At 43.5% G+C, this 10,975-nt stretch overlaps 1 long non-coding RNA gene across 1 annotated transcript; it reads right to left on the reverse strand.

The window, feature by feature from the left end:
* Positions 1 to 17: 17 nt before the first annotated feature.
* Positions 18 to 10,975, reverse strand: LOC122216843. Its single transcript, XR_006201153.1, has 6 exons — positions 10,907 to 10,975; positions 4,409 to 4,504; positions 3,673 to 3,835; positions 3,246 to 3,373; positions 1,884 to 1,969; positions 18 to 57 (listed from the first exon to the last, which is right to left on the reverse strand). It is a non-coding gene; the product is annotated as an uncharacterized LOC122216843 (long non-coding RNA).

The following is a 10,975-nucleotide window of genomic DNA, read 5'->3' on the forward strand; positions in this document are numbered from 1 at the left end:
TGAAATAAGTCAGACAGAGCAAGACAAATGCCATGTGATTTCACTTACATGTGGAATCTAAAAAACAAAACAAGCAAACAAACAGACTCTTAAATACAGAAAACTAATTAGTGGGGGGGGGGGGTTGGGGGGGAGGGAGTGGGGGGATGGACAAAATAGGTGAAGAGAATTGAGAGGTACAAACTTCTGGTCATAAAATAAGTAAGTCATGAAAATAAAATGTACAGCAGAAGGAATATAGCCAATAACGTTGTAATAATGTTGAATGGTGACAGATGATAATTACGCTTATCATGGTGAGCAGTGAGTGATGTATAGTATTGTCGAATCACTATCTGTACACCTTAAATATAACATTGTATGTCAGCCATACTTCAATAGTAAAGTTTTTTTTAATCACATAAAATCTCAAAAAGGTAATTAGGTTTCAAAAGTAATATAAAAACAGGGAGGGGAACAAAACATAAGAGACTCTTCAATATGGAGAACAAACAGAGGGTTACTGGAGGGGTTGTGGGAAGGGGGAGGGGCTAAATAGGAAGGGGCATTAAGGAATCTACTCCTGAAATTATTGTTGCACTATACGATAACTAACTTGAATGTGAATTAAAAAAAATAAATTTAAAAAAAGGTAATTAGGTTTGACCCTTTGCATGCAGTATCATTTTACTTCAGGAAATTAAAGATTTAAATAAGCTTACATAAAATCCAAAATGTATTTATTTGGGCCAGAATTTCTTTACCCAGGGTCCGTGAATATCTGGGGCTCACAAATGTGTTTCAAGTTGCAATTCACAAAACTGTATGCAAAATATCAAGTGTATGTGGATCTTCATAGAAAGTGAATGCACAGTTTAATCAGGTTCTCAGTCAGGTCTGTAATTGCGGTGACAACTATCCTGGCTTACCCACTACTGTGGCTTTTAGCAAGCACATAAAGCCCCGAGTCCTGAGAGCTCCTCAGTCTCAGACAAAAAAATGGAACAGGTGGTCACCCTTCCGCAATCCAAGAAAGATCGATAAAAAGTAATCGATTAAAAATAATTCAAAGATTTATTTTCATTTCAGTTGAAGGTACGAGTAAAACTTAGATTACTTCTCAAGTCATAGAATGCTGCTCTTTCTTCTTATTTAACCCATGTCCTGAGAATGACTTTGTATATAAACCAAAACTACTGGGATCCTTCCTAGTTTCTAGGCTAACTGCGATTTGTCAATGACCCCCTCGTTACCATGAACCCTTACCTTTCATATGTGTATTTTACTAGACTGAGATGTGATTACCTGGCAAGGTCACTACCCCAGATCAATCCAAAAGGAAAAACACGTTATCACGTAAGAATCCTGATCTATGGTGTGATAGGGAACTCGGGGGCTTTCAGTTGGTTGAGGTGTCAGAGAGACTGCTTCCAAATCGTGTAAGTTAAGCTAATTTCTGCCCTCATCGGAGGCAGGCTAGAAGTCAGGAGAACCATCCTGGGAGAGGCCTCTCCATGTTCCCACCACTGCGTGTGGGGAAGGATGGGGCCTGTGCACTCCTGGGAGAGGTCTGGTCTCACAAGGCATACTCAAATTACAGTATCTTTTTTTTGATTTCTACTTTTAATCCACTAGCCTTTGGTAAGGTCTTCTTGAACAGCCTACTTTGTCTCAGTGGTGCCTCAGAGAATCTTAGGAAGACCTTTAGGCCACCACCGGGGAGAGCAGTCCTTCTGAGGGGGATTTTCCAGTCCAGCCGACTCAACCAAGACATTCTCTTTTCAGTGCTCACCCTGGACATTCTGGTTTTGTTCTCCGAAGAAAGGTGACTTTTGTCACATGCACACGCTTTACGATGTCAAAGTATAAACATAGGTGGCTTTCTCCATCTGTTTAGTTTTTACCTGAAACTTTTATGTTTTTCCATGATCCATCGTGATCATCAATCCCCAGTTTTTTAAGAGTTACACCTATTCCGTTACCATCATACCTGCATTAGTAGAAATGACGCATATAATTTAATATGTAAGTTTTATGAAACCGTAAGTACATTATCTCAAGATGGCAAATGTCAGACATTTGGGCCACCACTTTCCCCTTGAGGATCCAAATCAGATACCACTATTAATCACAGTGTTCTTTTTGTTAAGCCTAAACTCAGCCTCGGAAATTTTCTCAACTTCTACCAGACGTCTGGCAATGGTATATATACAGCATGGTATATATTTCTTTCTGTATATATGTGTGTGTGTGTGTGTGTGTACATACATATGTATACACACAGACATAAAGACATATACACATACTTAGTAGATACGTCTATTCTTATCATTTTTATTTTATTTTATTTTATTTTTAATTTTTTTTAACGTTTATTTATTTTTGAGACAGAGAGAGACAGAGCATGAACAGGGGAGGGGCAGAGAGAGAGGGAGACACAGAATCAGAAGCAGGCTCTCTGAGCCATCAGCGCAGAGCCCGACGCAGGGCTCGAACTCACGGACCGTGAGATCGTGACCTGAGCTGAAGTCGGACGCTTAACCGACTGAGCCACCCAGGCGCCCCTATTCTCATCATTTTTAAAATGAACAATTGTTTAAAAATCCTATGCCAGGCATGTGTCCTGATTTTGAGTTAAAAAAAATATCATCACTGTATGCACACCACATATACCCCTACATACATAATTATGGAGAAATATATCCACAATGCTTTGCCCCCAGAGAATGACCATAAACTTTTGGCTTATTAACAGGTTCATCTTACCCTTCCTGATATCCAATATACGAGAATCATCCTGAACTCGAGGTCAAGATCAGAAATAAAGAATACAAGTGAAGCAGCACACACATGATGGGTCAATGGCACAGGCTCTGGAGTTCAACACTGAGTAGGCTCTGAGTCTAGGTCCTGACTCAGCAGCTTGTAAGTTCTTCTCATTTTCTCTCGAGTCTCAGTCTCTTCACTTATGAAATGGAGAGAATAATCCCTACTTCACAGGGTTGTTAAGAAGTAAAGGAACTTTGTGGGGCGCCTGGGTGGCTCAGCCGGTTAAGCGTCCGACCTTGGCTCAGGTCATGATCTCACGGTTTATGGGTTCGAGCCCCACATCGAGCTCTGTGCTGACAGCTCGGAGCCTGGAGCCTGCTTGGGATTCTGTGTCTCCCTCTCTCTCTGCCCTTCTCCTGCTCGTGCTCTGTCTCTCCCTCTATCTCTCAAAAATAAATAAACATTAAAAAATTTTAAAAAATCAAGATGAAAGTTACCATTGCCAGTTTTCAAACCCCATTTCCTTCACATGAAAACCTAGTTTGTTAAGAATTTCCTTAGATTCTTGCCCGAGTATTGTTCTTCTTTCTTCTGTGTTTTTCCGTGGTGTGAGATCCAGGAAAACCTGTTTTTAACAAAAGGAACAATGGGTTGGTTAAAATGTGAAATACATTCCACTACAGATACCTCTATATAGACTCCCAGGGTCTTGGTCCTTTGAACTGTATTATTTAGGTTGTTAATGTGAAAGAGAGAAGAAATAACCAATAAAATCATGCACGTCCAAAACAAATGTCTCCGGTAAAACAATTAACCCTATAAATTCTGATATGAGCTCTTGGACATTTTTAGTTTGCTTGCATGCATGGGTTAGAGGCATGCACTGATTTGTTCATCAGGCCAAGAGCAGAGAGAAGTGTCCACCTTTTGAGGGCTTTCCTTTGAGGTCAATATGGACCTGTGAGGGTGTCATCAGCGCCCCCTGCCTTCTGGGTCAAACCAGGTAGGAATTCCTGAAGGAATGGGTTCCTGAGCTGCTGTGTAGAACTCGTCGAAACTTATCATGATCTAGTCTTGGAGTTTCAGCCTGTAATAAATTAAGAACATAAGGGAAAGGAAAAGGCGAAACATTGAGACATATCTGATATACAAACATAAGATCAGACTTCTATTCCAGCAGACATAAAAACCAGGTCCCTTCCCAAAACTTTTACCCCTTTTAGCTCAGACATTATGTTGTAGCTTTTAAAGTGTTGTTTTGAATTTTATGATTTTATCCAAGTGGGTATGGAAGAGAACTAGTAATTTAAATTAAAAAGTAAAATGAGGACAGAAGACTTTGAAACAGGATTACCAGTCAAAGAGCAATTTCTTCATAAATATATATGTTGTGTGTATATGTACGTGTGTGATTATAATCCTGCTTGCTTATATGGCAGGATTGGGCTTTGTGTTTTCCTACGGTAGAAATGGGACTGCAGAAGACAGAAAGAAAGCCTGACAGCAGGGAAGCATTCCTAATCCCTCTGATGCTTGCCCAGCTGAACCAGCCTCCAGTGTTCCCCCCACTACACAACCCTCAGTCCAGCCTACCTGTGCTCTGGTTCTGTGTGGACTGAATGACCTGTCCTCGTCAAAGGCCCTATGCCAGGTGACATACCTGTGCAGGGGCTGTTGATGCTCCTTGGGACTGATCTATCTCCTCAGAAATTGAGATAACACCATGAGAAGCACATCTCTGTAAGCATTAAAGAATCTATAGGAACAAAAATAAGATATGGTGATAAGCAAAGAAGAAAGGCTGGCATTGTTGATCACAGACGGGATTGGGATTTGTGTCCAGCATAGAAATGGTATTACCTCAAACTCTCCTCCTTCCAGATCCTATGTAAATAATTCAGAAATTCAATAAAAATTTATTGAGAACTGAATGCTTTGCAAACACTGGGGATCCAAAGGTCATTAAGACATGGTCTCTGCATCAAGAATGTTGGTCTAGGGGCGCTTAGGTGGCTCAGTCGGTTAAGCATCCGACTTGGGTTCAGGTCATGATCTTAACAGTTCGTGAGTTCAAGCCCCATGTTGGGCTCTGTGCTGACAGCTCAGAGGCTGGAGCCTGCTTCAGCTTCTGTGTCTCCCTCCCTCTCTAGCCCTCCCCAACTTGCTCTCTCTCTCTCTCTCTCTCCCAAAAAATACATAAACATTGAAAAAATTAAAAAACAAAAAGAATGTTGGTCTAGTTGGAGACAGCTGAGTATATCATCATTAGTGCTGACAGCAGAGTACAGAAGCTTGTAGGATCCTAATACCAGCCACTTGAATCAGGATGAAGGGTTGGGGTGAAGAATGTGTGTCAGGGAAGGTTACCCAGAAAAGACAATCTTGGGGTGAATTTTGAAGGAGGAACAGCAGTTCAGCAGTTGACTGGGCAAAAAGTGTGTGTGTGTCTGTGTGTGTGTGTGTCTGCAAATGGGAGTGAGCAGGCGGTAGGGAGTTGGACAGAAGTCACATCAGGAAACAGCTGAAGAAGAAAGTGAGAGAAAGCGTTGCAGGGGTTTGCGGGTGAATCCGTAGGGCTGCGGTGGAAGATGCAGGGAGGTGTGGAGAGAGACTGGAGAGAAACGAGGCCAGAGAGGTGGGTGGGATCAGGTTGACGGAGACCTTAAGTAGCAGCCACAGGAACAGAAGCAGGTAAGGAACTGCTTCTTACCCCCAAAGCTGGGGAGCACCACAGAAGGAGGAGCAGCGGAGAAGCAAAATCAGGTTGATGTCACAGAAAGATGGCTTTGGCTGCAGCGAAGTCACTGGCCTAGCAAAGAGCCAGGACAGAGGCAGGCAAATAGCTGGGAGTTATTGACATAACCTAGGTGAGAGCTGACAAGTGGTGGCGTAGAGAGGAGGGGACGGACACGGCAGGGCTAGGTGAAAATGTGAAAGAATTTCTCTCCACCCTCCTTCATGGAACCCACCCGCCTCCAGCACAGTCAAGGAGCTTTGGCCCTTTTAGAGTCTGAGAAATATACTTTTCAAGCAGAGTGAGGCAATATACCCTAAGTGCTTGAGTGTGACTTCAGCTCCTGACTGGTCTCGTTGGCTTGCTTTTTTTTTTTTTTTAATGGATCAACATTAAATCCTTGCCAGGTTTCCAAACCACCCCCCTCCCCCCCCACCACCACTTCTCCTCCCCTCAGGAGCTTGGTCATCTTGCCTGGCATAAGAGCCAGGAGGACCTACTTTGAGTCTTTAATGATCTGAGTACCTTCTGAGAATGTCAGCAGGAAACTACAGAGACAGGTCCTAGCCCCTTATGCCCTATACCATTTTGGAAGCTCTTTCTCTCAGCCGGGCCCAGACACAATTTGCAATCCTTACAGAAAAGTGTTAATATTTTAAAAATAAAAACTAATTAATATAAATATACTGCCCAAAGATCATCGCTGCTAACATTTTGGTGTTAGCATTCCTGTTTTTTCTGTGTGTATTATTAACAGTTGAGGTTATTATTATAGAGTTTTATGCAGATAGATAGATCCTAATACCTTGTTCTTTTCACTTAACCTTATTATATGAACATTTCTCATGTGATTACAAACTTTGGGGGGAGGGCTATTTTACTGGCTGTGTAATATTCCTTCAAGTGAAAGTTCCACACTTTACTGTTTATTTAGCCACTTCCCGAATGTTGGTTGTTAGAGTCATTCCAAGTTCTGTCTATTATGAATAACTCTCTAATGAGGAATTTTACACAACCAGCTTTTCTCTGTATTCTCAATTATCTTCTTAAAATTACATTAGTAGAATAATTGAATCAAAGAAAATATTTAACCTTCTTGACAAAAGTACCTTCCCCAACAACGTATAAGAGTGCCAAGATATGAACTTGAAACTAATTCTACTTCTTATTGACTGAATTATTTGGGGGCAGTTATTTAACCTCTCTGAGCCTCAGCTTTGTTAACTATAGAATGGAGTTGCCCACCTCACAGAATTATGAAATTTAAAAGATGTAATGTGTAATTTGGCACACGTTATGGTGCATAGGAGGTGTTCAACCCAAATATTAGTTCCTTCTTCCCTTCTGCTATTCCTTTTTCCAGTGTTTTTATTTTATTTAAAAAATTGTTTTAACCTTTATTTATTATTGAGAGACAGAGGGAGACAGAGCATGAGCCGGGGAGGACCAGAGAGAGGGAGACGCAGAATCCAAAGTAGGCTCCAGGCTCAGAGCTGTCAGCACAGAGCTTAACGTGGGGCACAAACACATGAACCGCGAGACCATGATTTCAGCCAAAGTCGGACACTAACCAACTGAGCCACCCAGGTGCCCCTCCACTGTTGAATAAAATAGACTTCAGGTTTGTTGCATTTCCTATTAGTCAGGCATTTGGTCATGGTTGAAACATCTTGACCACGAGGCCTGTGAAGTGGGTAACTGTACCATCCAGGCACATTGTTTGTATTTGGCTTCTAGAACTCACCAGATACTATGTAATCGAATCCGTAGTAGATATTTGGTGCATTTGTTACTGTTACCGCATTTCTGAACAGGGCCAGTGTTTTATATAGTTTTCTATTTTCTCCTTATGCAAATTATTTACCATCTCTGTTCGCAGCTTCCCCATCAGAAAAAATAAGGATAATACATACCCGTCCTATCTTACTTGGGTAATGAAAGCATTTCTCGCTTTTAAGCTTTTAACTCACAGACTAACTACACACACACTGAGCAAGATATGGGTAGAATTAGCCATACATAAGAGAGACATAGAAGGAAAGAGGCAAGAAGACACTAACCTTTACCCAAAGCCTGTATTTTACACGTATTAATTATACACACGCACACACACACACACACACACACTAGCATGAGGTGCTTCACAGATATTCAGATTTCACAGACAAGGAGGGGAAGCAATGTCCTCGAGTTGCCAAGACACAATTCAAATACTAAACTGTATCGTCACATGCAGGGGGACACTTTTCTGTTTTTTGGGGGACTTAGTCTTTATTAAAACTATTTATGAGGTTGAACAATTAATTGTTTTTACTAACTTGCACTTTGCTACTTAGAAAAGCACAACATGGTGAATTCATCTGGGCAATTTATTTTATTGCTTCTGTTCAAAGGATCCCCTGAAAGGAAGCTGCGTTGATAACCACCAGACATCAGCGAAACCAGAGGAAACTATGATGTGTGTGCATGATGAGGGGGCAGGAAGAGTGGAAGAGATTTCACGATCCCTTAGTTTCGTTTGTTTTCAGGTTATAAAACATAAACGAACTTCAGCTGGAAGACAGTTCAATTAATATGTTAAGGATCGAGTACAAGCTCCGTGCTGGCTGCTCGTGCCTGTAACCACCTGTAACAAGCATGAAGGACAGTACGTGCACCTCTTGGAAAGGAGAGGCACAAAATGAAAAGGCTTTTCGGGGCTCCTGGGTGACTCAGTCGGTTAAGCATCTGACTTTGGCTCAGGTCATGATCTCACGGTCCGTGAGTTCGAGCCCCGCATTGGGCTCTGGGCTGATGGCTCAGAGCCTGGAGGCTGTTTCAGATTCTGTGTCTCCCTCTCTCTCTGACCCTCCCCCATTCATGCTCTGTCTCTCTCTGTCTCAAAAATAAATAAACATTTTTAAAAAATTAAAAAAAGAAAAGACTTCTTATATTACTGAGGGCTCCTCTCACAAAAAAAAATTTCTTAGGACAGGTCAGAGTGATATCTCCACCCTACCCCCCCAAGAGAAATAAATATGTAGGGGAAAAAAAAAAAAAAAACCTGGTCAAGAGTGTATACTAAAAAAACTGATATGTCCATTGGGTGAAACCACATGAAACTGCAGTTTTGTAGGCCAAAATCAGTCAAATATCATCATTTTCATATGGCTGAGTTTATACAAATGGCATTGTTCCGTAAGTCTAGAGAGAGTTGTTTCCAGGAACTGACTTCAAAAGTGACACTTGGTAGTTAGGATTTGGGTGAGCTATTGCCTCTAAATTATATTCATCACTTTTAAAATGGAACTCAAATTTATATTTATATAAATATGCATTTTTTTTATTTGAGAGAGAAAGAAAGTGTGTGCAAGCAGGGGAGAGGGGCAGAGAGAGAGAGAGAGAGAGAGAGAGAGAGAGAGAATCTCAAGCAGGCTCCACACGGGGCTCAATCTCACGACCCTGGATCATGACCTGAACCCAAATCAAGAGCCGGATGCTCAACGGACTGAGCCACCCAGGCGCCCCAAGGAACTCTGAAACATTTTGACAGATATTTCAAACTACACAAAAGAAAAATAACTTAGTTACAACAGAATCTCCAAGTCCTGTGCTTCTTTCCTTTCTTCACCTGAAAAATCACCTGAATTATTCTTCACCTGAATAATAGGTCGAGTAGCTTTGTGTATATTTTGATGGCTGCATGCACAATACTTTGTAGGAATATCTACGTTGCCCCCAGCACGGGAGAGGGCATGAAATAAGGAATTAGGAGGCCTGCTGCCTTCCAGTTGTGTGCAAAGCTTGGGCAAAGCTACTCGCCATCACGGCTTTGGTTTACATCTGCATGAAACAAAGATAATAACTTGCCTCGTGGAGTAATTTGTGAGCATGACATGAAATGTAATAAAGTGAGAGACCTTTATAATGACCAAGTGTTACACAATTAGAAAAGCTGGTTTCTATACGTTAATAAAGATTAATGCTGCGGATCACTGAGCATTCTACAACCAGAAACTTAAATCGATTGTTTTCCGTTACCTCTTGCAGGGTAAGGAGAGAGAGAGCCAACTGTCGTGGCTTCGGCTTGGTCCCAGCACAACGCCAAGGGCCACATGTCTGTTCTCTTCTTGACCAGTTCAACGTGGCTGGTGTAGACAGATCCCGTGTCCTAGCTGGGGCCCTCAAAGATTATTTTGTGGGCTTAACTGATGCAGATAGGCTTCACGCACGGATCGGGTTGAGTGGGGAATTGCAAAGTGCCCATTTTATGATCCCGGTGGTGGGGAGACACAGTTGGAGACAACCTGGTTTCCTAGATTGTGCCGATTTGCAGACTTAGTGCATTCCAGCAATGTCACTTCGGTAAGTAGCAAGCATTCTTACAAGATCTGCTTGAGCGCAGCAAAGATGTGGCCACTGCCCTCCAGGGCCTCGCACCGGAGCCTGGGGTCAGACAGGTGACTTAACAACAGCACTGCGGTAGACATCAGAGTAGACCAAAAAGGCGACGGGGAAACCGAGCAGGGAGAGATCAGTTCTAACAGGCAGTTTAGGACGCTTCGTTGAGAAGGAGGAATTAAGTCAAATTGGGTGGCTAGGAAGGAAGGAAAAGAATTCAAGCGGACGAATAGTTTGATGCAAGAAACCAGGGGTCCACGCGGCAGTTCATGTGCAAGCTACATGGGGCTGGAGATCGGGGAGGGGATGAGAGGGCTTTGAACACCTGCCAGGAGCTGAGGCATTAGGCCTTTATTCTGTGGGAAGCAGGGAGACGTCCTAAAGGCCTCCAAGCAAGAAAGTAACGCCTGGAAGTCCCACAAACCAAGAAGGAGGTCAATTCTCCAATGGAAGGGTGGGTGGGGAGATAAAGGAGCCTTTCAGTTCGCAGTGACACAGGAGCCCTGAAACGCAGACATCCTTCAAAGGAGATACATTGAGTTACACTGTAGGCTCCCTGAAGGCAGGGTCAGGGGCTTAGCCATTTTTGTTTCCTTCTTGTCAAGCACAGTTCGCGGTGGTTAAAAAAAGACAGGAAGGAGGCAGGGAGCGAGGACGAAACTTTGCTGAATGAACCAAACTCACGTAGGAATGGTGCGGCTGTTGGTTTTGTTTTTCACTTTTAACGTTTATTTTTGGGGGGAGAGCGCGAGCGAGCGTGGGGGAGGAGCAGAGAGCGAGAAGGAGACACTGAACCTCCACTGCGGGGCTCGAACCCACGCACCGTGAGGTCCTGACCTGAGCCTGAACCCACTGAGCCACCCAGGCGAACGGTGGGGCTTTAAACGGCTGCACCCCCGCGAAGGCTGAGCGCGCAGGCCCCGGGGGTGGGGGGGGGGACTGGTCCCAGTCTCTCCCCCCCCCCCACCCCCAGCCGGGGGGAGGTCGGACGGGCCTCCGCGCAGCCCAGAGCGTCGCTCTCCGGAGGGAGGAAAGGGCGCCTACCTCGGCTCGGCCGGGAGAACCGAACTCGCCCACCCAGGCCGAGGGCGGAGTCCCGGCAGCCACGCGAAG

The sequence above is a fragment of the Panthera leo genome, chromosome B1, assembly GCF_018350215.1.
Source record: "Panthera leo isolate Ple1 chromosome B1, P.leo_Ple1_pat1.1, whole genome shotgun sequence".
Lineage (NCBI taxonomy): Eukaryota > Metazoa > Chordata > Mammalia > Carnivora > Felidae > Panthera > Panthera leo.